Raw genomic sequence first — 6,189 nt, forward strand, 5'->3', positions numbered from 1 at the left:
AAAAACTGAAAACAGTGACAGACTTTATTTCCTTGGGCTCCAAAATCACTATGGACAGTGACTGCTACCATAAAATTAAAAGACTTTTGCTCCTTGGAAGAAAACCTATGACAAATCTAGACAGCATATTAAAAAGTAGAGATATCACTTTGCTGACAAAGGTCCATCTAGTCAAAGCTATGGTTTTTCCTGTAGTCATGTATGGATGTGAGAGTTGGACCATAAAGAATGCTGAGCACTGAAGAATTGATGCTTTCAAACTGTGGTGCTGGAGAAGCCTCTTTGAGAGTCCCTCCGACTTCAAGGAGATCAAACCAGTTGATCCTGAAGGAAATCAACCCTGGATACTCATTTGAAGGACTGATGCTGAAGCTCCAATACTTTGGCCACCTGATGTGAAGAGCCAACTCATTGGAAAAGACCCTGATGCTGGGAACGATTGAGGGCAAGAGGAGAAGCGGGCAACTGAGCATGAGATGGTTGGATGGCATCACTGACTCACTGCAAATGAGTTTGAGCAAATTCCAGGTGATAGTGAAGGACAGGGAAGCCTGGTTCGCTGCAGTCCATGGGGTTGCAAAGAGTCGGACAGGACAGAGCAACTAAATGACTGAACAATAGCAACTATTATAAGGAAGGAACTAGAGTGATCACATCTGAAAAGATCTCTAATGTGTAGAAAGTAAAATCCAGTAGAAAGCAAGGATCAGAGTTGGGAATGTAGAGAAAATCCTTTTATATAGATAAAAAGTATAAGCTTTCTTGGTGTAGTAGCTGCATTTTTCTGTAAATGTCCAGTCTCTAAAAGTCGCTTTTGAGGGTAGCACCTGGAATTTTATTGTAGATTTCTTTGTCCTGTTTTTGTCTGGTTTTTTTTTTTTTAAACTCTGTGTACCTACTGCTTTTAGTTTAAATGATGAATTTATATGTATTGGTTACCTGAGATTAAGGACACTTGGAGGGAGTTTTGTTTAAAATAAAGCAAGAGTTGATTGGTGGGAAGGAGAGAAGAGATCCTGATGGAGTTCAGCAAGTTTGTGACAGCAAAAGCAGTTTCAGCTCAAGCTGTTTCTGATTAATTTCAGTGCCCTCCCAATGAATGGGATGTAAACCATAGACCAATCAAACCAATAAGAATCCCAAGAAGGAAACTCCTTCTTCTGTCTATCCATTCAGTCATCTGCCCACCTACTCACAGGACTGTCATGTCTACCCACTGCCCTCCTTAAAAAGGGAGAAAGGAAAGGGAGCTATCCTTCTACTAATAAAATATCTCTGGGAATAAATCCACTCTGTTTCTGTCCTTGCTCTCCTCAGGGCTGCAGCCCAGAGTTCAGCAGAGGGAGATTTAAAACATGCAAGGGAGCTGCTTACTCACATATTAAAAAACCACAGTTGGCAATGAAAAGAATCATTTTGCCTGGCCCTGAAGCAGAACGCATGGAGCAGAGCCCCTGAGAGCTGACAGCGTGCTTAAAGGTAAAGAGCTATTGTGAAATGTATGAAATGCACCCCCTGGAAAAGCTCCACTGGACAGTGTGGGCTGTTTTTCCGGACGAGCTCCAACCTCTTAGTTTCCCTGCCCTCAGAAAGAAACGACGAGTAAACCCACATTTCTTGAGTGCTTCCATGTCCAGCTCTGCCCCATCTCATGGGGTCAAAAAGTAACCGTAACTATCACACAACTGACTGCACCCAGCAACAAGGCCAGATCTGTTGTCTGATAGTGTCTACTCTGGGTCAGGACACCTGGATTTACTTCCTGGGGTAATGATCACTATCTGGAGTGATCCGCTAATGTGGGGAGTCATTTTTTCCTCTTTTGATCTGTTTTCTCTACCACAGCATGTGAGGCAGCTTATACTTGAACCAAGTATATTTTGCATATGTATATAGGTATGCTGCTGCTAAGTCGTTTCAGTCGTGTCCGACTCTGTGCGACCCCAGAGACGGCAGCCCACCAGGCTCCCCCGTCCCTGGGAGTCTCCAGGAAGAACACTGGAGTGGGTTGCCATTTCCTTCTCCAATGCATGAAAGTGAAAGTGAAGTCGCTCAGTCGTGTCTGACTCCTAGCGATCCCATGGACTGCAGCCTACCAGGCTCCTCTGTCCATGGGATTTTCCAGGCAAGAGTACTGGAGTGGGTTGCCGTTTCCTTCTATGTGTTTATTTGGGGAGAGGTGGCTTTTGGGACAATGGGGAAAACCCATGTCTACCAAATCCAGAATCTCTCAGACCTGAGGAAGAGAGAAGGACCCAAGATCTGGGCAGAACACTGAATTGGCACTGTAGGAGCACCTTGTTTTGGGAGATGCAGAGCTGGAGACCCTCCTCTCCAGCTTCCAAATGCCACAGGTCTCTGATGCTCTTTTGGCCCCTAGAGAGATGAATTATAACAAATGTCACCAAACAAACATATAGATTTATGCTCTGATCCTGAGCTCCACAAGTCAGCCAAGCTGTGTCTCCAGCTGATTTTCGAAATTTAGAGATCACAGTAGTGTAGAGTCCGTAGAGAGAATGACAGAGTGGATGGCTGAGTCTTGGAAAAAGTTCAGGGCAGTGCTTTCATGCTCTAGGGCTCTGCAAGCTTGCAAAATCTTTCTGCTCTGTGAAAATCTGTTATTAAACAGCAAACTTACTGAAGAGACAAATGAGGGAGGAAAACTGGGGTTCAGGATCAATGGAATCTTATTATCAGGAAAGGCAGCATATCCCCAAAGGGGTTACAGAGTCTGGTCTAAAAATATTAGCCAACATTATATAACCAGTCTGACAACCCACTCCAGTATTCTTGCCTGGGGAATCCCATGGACAAAGAGGAGCCTGGCAGGCTACAGTCCATGGGATCACAAAGTGTTGGACACAACTGAGCGACTAACACTTGATGTATTCAGCCACCTCTATGACAGATGCTGTATTAGGCATGTTACAATTCACCCATTTTATCTTTACTCCAGCCCTACAAAGCAGAAGTGTGTAATTATTATCTTAATTACAGTTTTAAAGATGAGGAAACTAAGACATAAATTGGTTTAGTAACTTCAGTTACACAGAAAGTTTACTGTTGACTCACTGCGCACGCGCGGCCGTCGGCGTGGTCCCCATGGAGCCGCTTTAGCGGACCCGGCGACGCCACTTGCTTCCGAGATGAGCGCTGCGGAGGCCGACCGCTGGGCGTGGCTGTTGGTGCTCAGCTTCGTGTTTGGGTGCAACGTGCTCAAGATCCTCCTCCCGTCCTTCTCCTTCTTCATGTCCCGGGTGCTGCAGAAGGACGCAGAGCAGGAGTCCCAGATGCGAGCCGAGATCCAGGGCATGAAGCAGGAGCTCTCCACCGTCAACATGATGGACGAGTTCGCCGGATATGCCAGGCTGGAGAGGAAGATCAACAAGATGACAGATAAGCTCAAAACTCATGTGAAAGCACGGACAGCTCAACTGGCCAAGATAAAATGGGTTATAAGTGTTGTCTTCTACATATTGCAAGCAGCCCTGATGGTCTCACTCATCTGGAAGTATTACTCTGTCCCTGTGGCTGTGGTGCCAAGCAAGTGGATAACTCCCCTGGACCGCCTGGTAGCATTTCCTACGAGAGTCGCAGGTGGTGTTGGAATTACCTGTTGGATTTCAGTCTGTAACAAAGTCGTGGCTATTGTGCTTCACCCTTTCAGCTGAAAACGAAGATGAATTCGACTACAGCACTTCGAAAAACAAATTTTCACTTAGGAGGTTGCAAGTCTGATTTATACTTTTTTTTTCTAAAAAGAAACACAAGCCACAGGTTAGTTGTTGTTGAACATGTTTGTTCTTGGACTTCATGTTGAGATTCTTAGAAGAATCACCATTTTCTGTACTTGTCATGGGCTGTGAAGGTCAGTTTCACATGTGTGCACTGGCCACCATGGCACCAGATTTGTGATGAGAAGTGTGTGACATTATGGGCTACACGTTGTTACTTGTGATCTGCACTCGTGACATGTTTTAAAGGTCATCTTGCCATCTGGAAAGTCAGACTTTTCTAATAACGTAAGTGCTTTAAAGAGTTGGAGCTATTTTTAATCCCGATTACCAAGTAGCTTAATTTTAATACCACTACTAGAATTTGAAAACGTGTGTTTTAATTTCATGCAGTAGTACCGGGAGAGTAACACTAATTGACAGTGCTCTTTTCTTCATCTGTTTCAAATGTCATTTGTTGGGCAAACCTTCAGATATTGTCTACTTATTTGAAGCGAATGTTTCATTGCTGTGTTTTATAAAGGTATTCATGAACCCATAATGCATTGTTTTATGCTTAAACTGTGTGTTTTATAAAGTATTTCCAATGAAGGGTATTTTTTAAAGCATATAATTTTTATGCTCTGTAGAATGGAACAAAATTATAAAACAAGCTAGGAACCCTGATTAAATTACTTTAAATGACTGTGAAAAAAAAAAAAAAGAAAGTTTACTGTTATCTTTTGTTGGCTAACAAGTTACCACAAAGTTAGTGACTTAAAACAATCCTCATTTATTATCTCACAGCTTCTATGGGTCAGGAACCCAGGCATAGCTTAGCTGAATGATCTGGCTCAAGGTCTCCTATGAGGCGGCAATCAAGTTGTCACCAGGGCTAGGATTTCATCTGGAGACTCAACTGGAGAAAGATTTCCTTCCACACTCACAGAGTTGTTGGATGTGGCAGATTCTTGAGTACTGTTGTAGTCAAATCTTCAGTTCCCTGTTGACTGTTGGCCAAAGACCACCTCATTTCCTTGCTTCATGGGCCTCTTTTTATGATGATTCACAACACAGTAGCTTGCATCGTCAAAGTTACTGGGAGAGGGTCTACTAGGAAAGAAGTTACAAACTAAAGCAACATAATCACAGAAATGATACCTTATCACCTTTATCATTTTCTATTGTTTAGAAGCAGTCACACATTACCACACTAAAAGGGAGGGATTGCACAGGGGCAGAATGCAGGAGCCAGGGTCAATGGAGGCCACCTTCAAGTGAGCACTGTGCTGTATTTGAATGCAGGCAGCATGGACCAAAGCTTATACACCTAACCACTATCATCTTCTCCCTCTGATAGCTTTGCCATTTTTGTCTAGCACCTAGATCCTTGATGGTCCTCCCTATTTTGTGTCTATATCTTTAATTCACAGAGCCCTTGAAAAAAATAGGATAGCCTCCACTGGCTTCTAGCCACCAGTGCAATCTATTATCAAAGGATTCCTGAGCCCTCCAGACTTTATCAGGCAGGGCCCCAATAGGGAAGAGAAGGTACACTCAAATTGCAATACTTGGAATAGGGTTTCTTTAGATTACAAAGGGGCTACTTACAAGGTGTAGGCTAGGGCAGAGGAGCTGTTAGCACCATCAAACCCAATGAGATTAGGAAGGGAAAAAAGTTAAGGGATGAAGAAGGAAAGAGTTGTGAGGAGGATGCCTTCTCAAAAGGTAACTTTGTAGGGAGGAAGCCAGAGCAATGGATACCCTGGCCTCCATCTTCTCCCTCCTTCTGATCTCCTGTTAGGGCCTTCACTGGCCAAGTCCACCCAGATGCCTGAGGACCTTGAAGCTGTAGAATGCAGTCCACGCATGCCAGACTCCTAGTTCAGGGGCATGGCAGGAGGGTGAAGGAAGGGTGAAGGAGGCAGAAGGCAGCAAACAGGATTCCCTACATTTGGACCAATCCTTTTGGAGGTTCCCCAGGAAGATTTAAGTGTTTGCCTAATCTTAGCCTCTTGGAGGAACTTGAAACTAAAATTTTAACAGCAGAGAAAATTGAACACCAATCAGAAAGGAAAATAGAACCATTTTCAGAACCATTTTCAGGTTTCAGCATGAATGTATGGTTTAATTTACTAAACATTTATTTTGTCCCAATCTTTTTGGAGCACATATGGCTAAGGTGAAACACACTATTGCTTTGTGTAATTCTAAATCTTCTATAGGTTCTTGCTGTAGACCCAAAGTCTAGAACTTAATTTGTAATAAAAATGCTATTATTTTTGTGCTATTGTTATATTTAAATAGCAATTTGATATCTCACAGATAATTTTAAATGTATTATCTCACTTGAAATTGAAGTCGCTCAGTCGTGTCTGACTCTTTGCAACCCCATGGACTGTAGCCTACCAGGCTTCTCCGTCCATGGGATTCTCCAGGCAAGAATACTGGAATGAGTTGCCATTTCCTTCTC

General features: G+C 43.4%; 1 pseudogene; it reads left to right on the top strand.

Moving 5' to 3' along the window:
• The first annotated feature begins 3,090 nt into the window (after positions 1–3,090).
• Positions 3,091–4,248, top strand: LOC129557382 (guided entry of tail-anchored proteins factor 1 pseudogene; annotated as a pseudogene).
• Positions 4,249–6,189: the final 1,941 nt, after the last annotated feature.

This window comes from Moschus berezovskii, chromosome 7, assembly GCF_049115385.1.
Source record: "Moschus berezovskii isolate FMDL1 chromosome 7, NW_MosBer_1.0, whole genome shotgun sequence".
Taxonomy (NCBI): Eukaryota; Metazoa; Chordata; class Mammalia; order Artiodactyla; family Moschidae; genus Moschus; species Moschus berezovskii.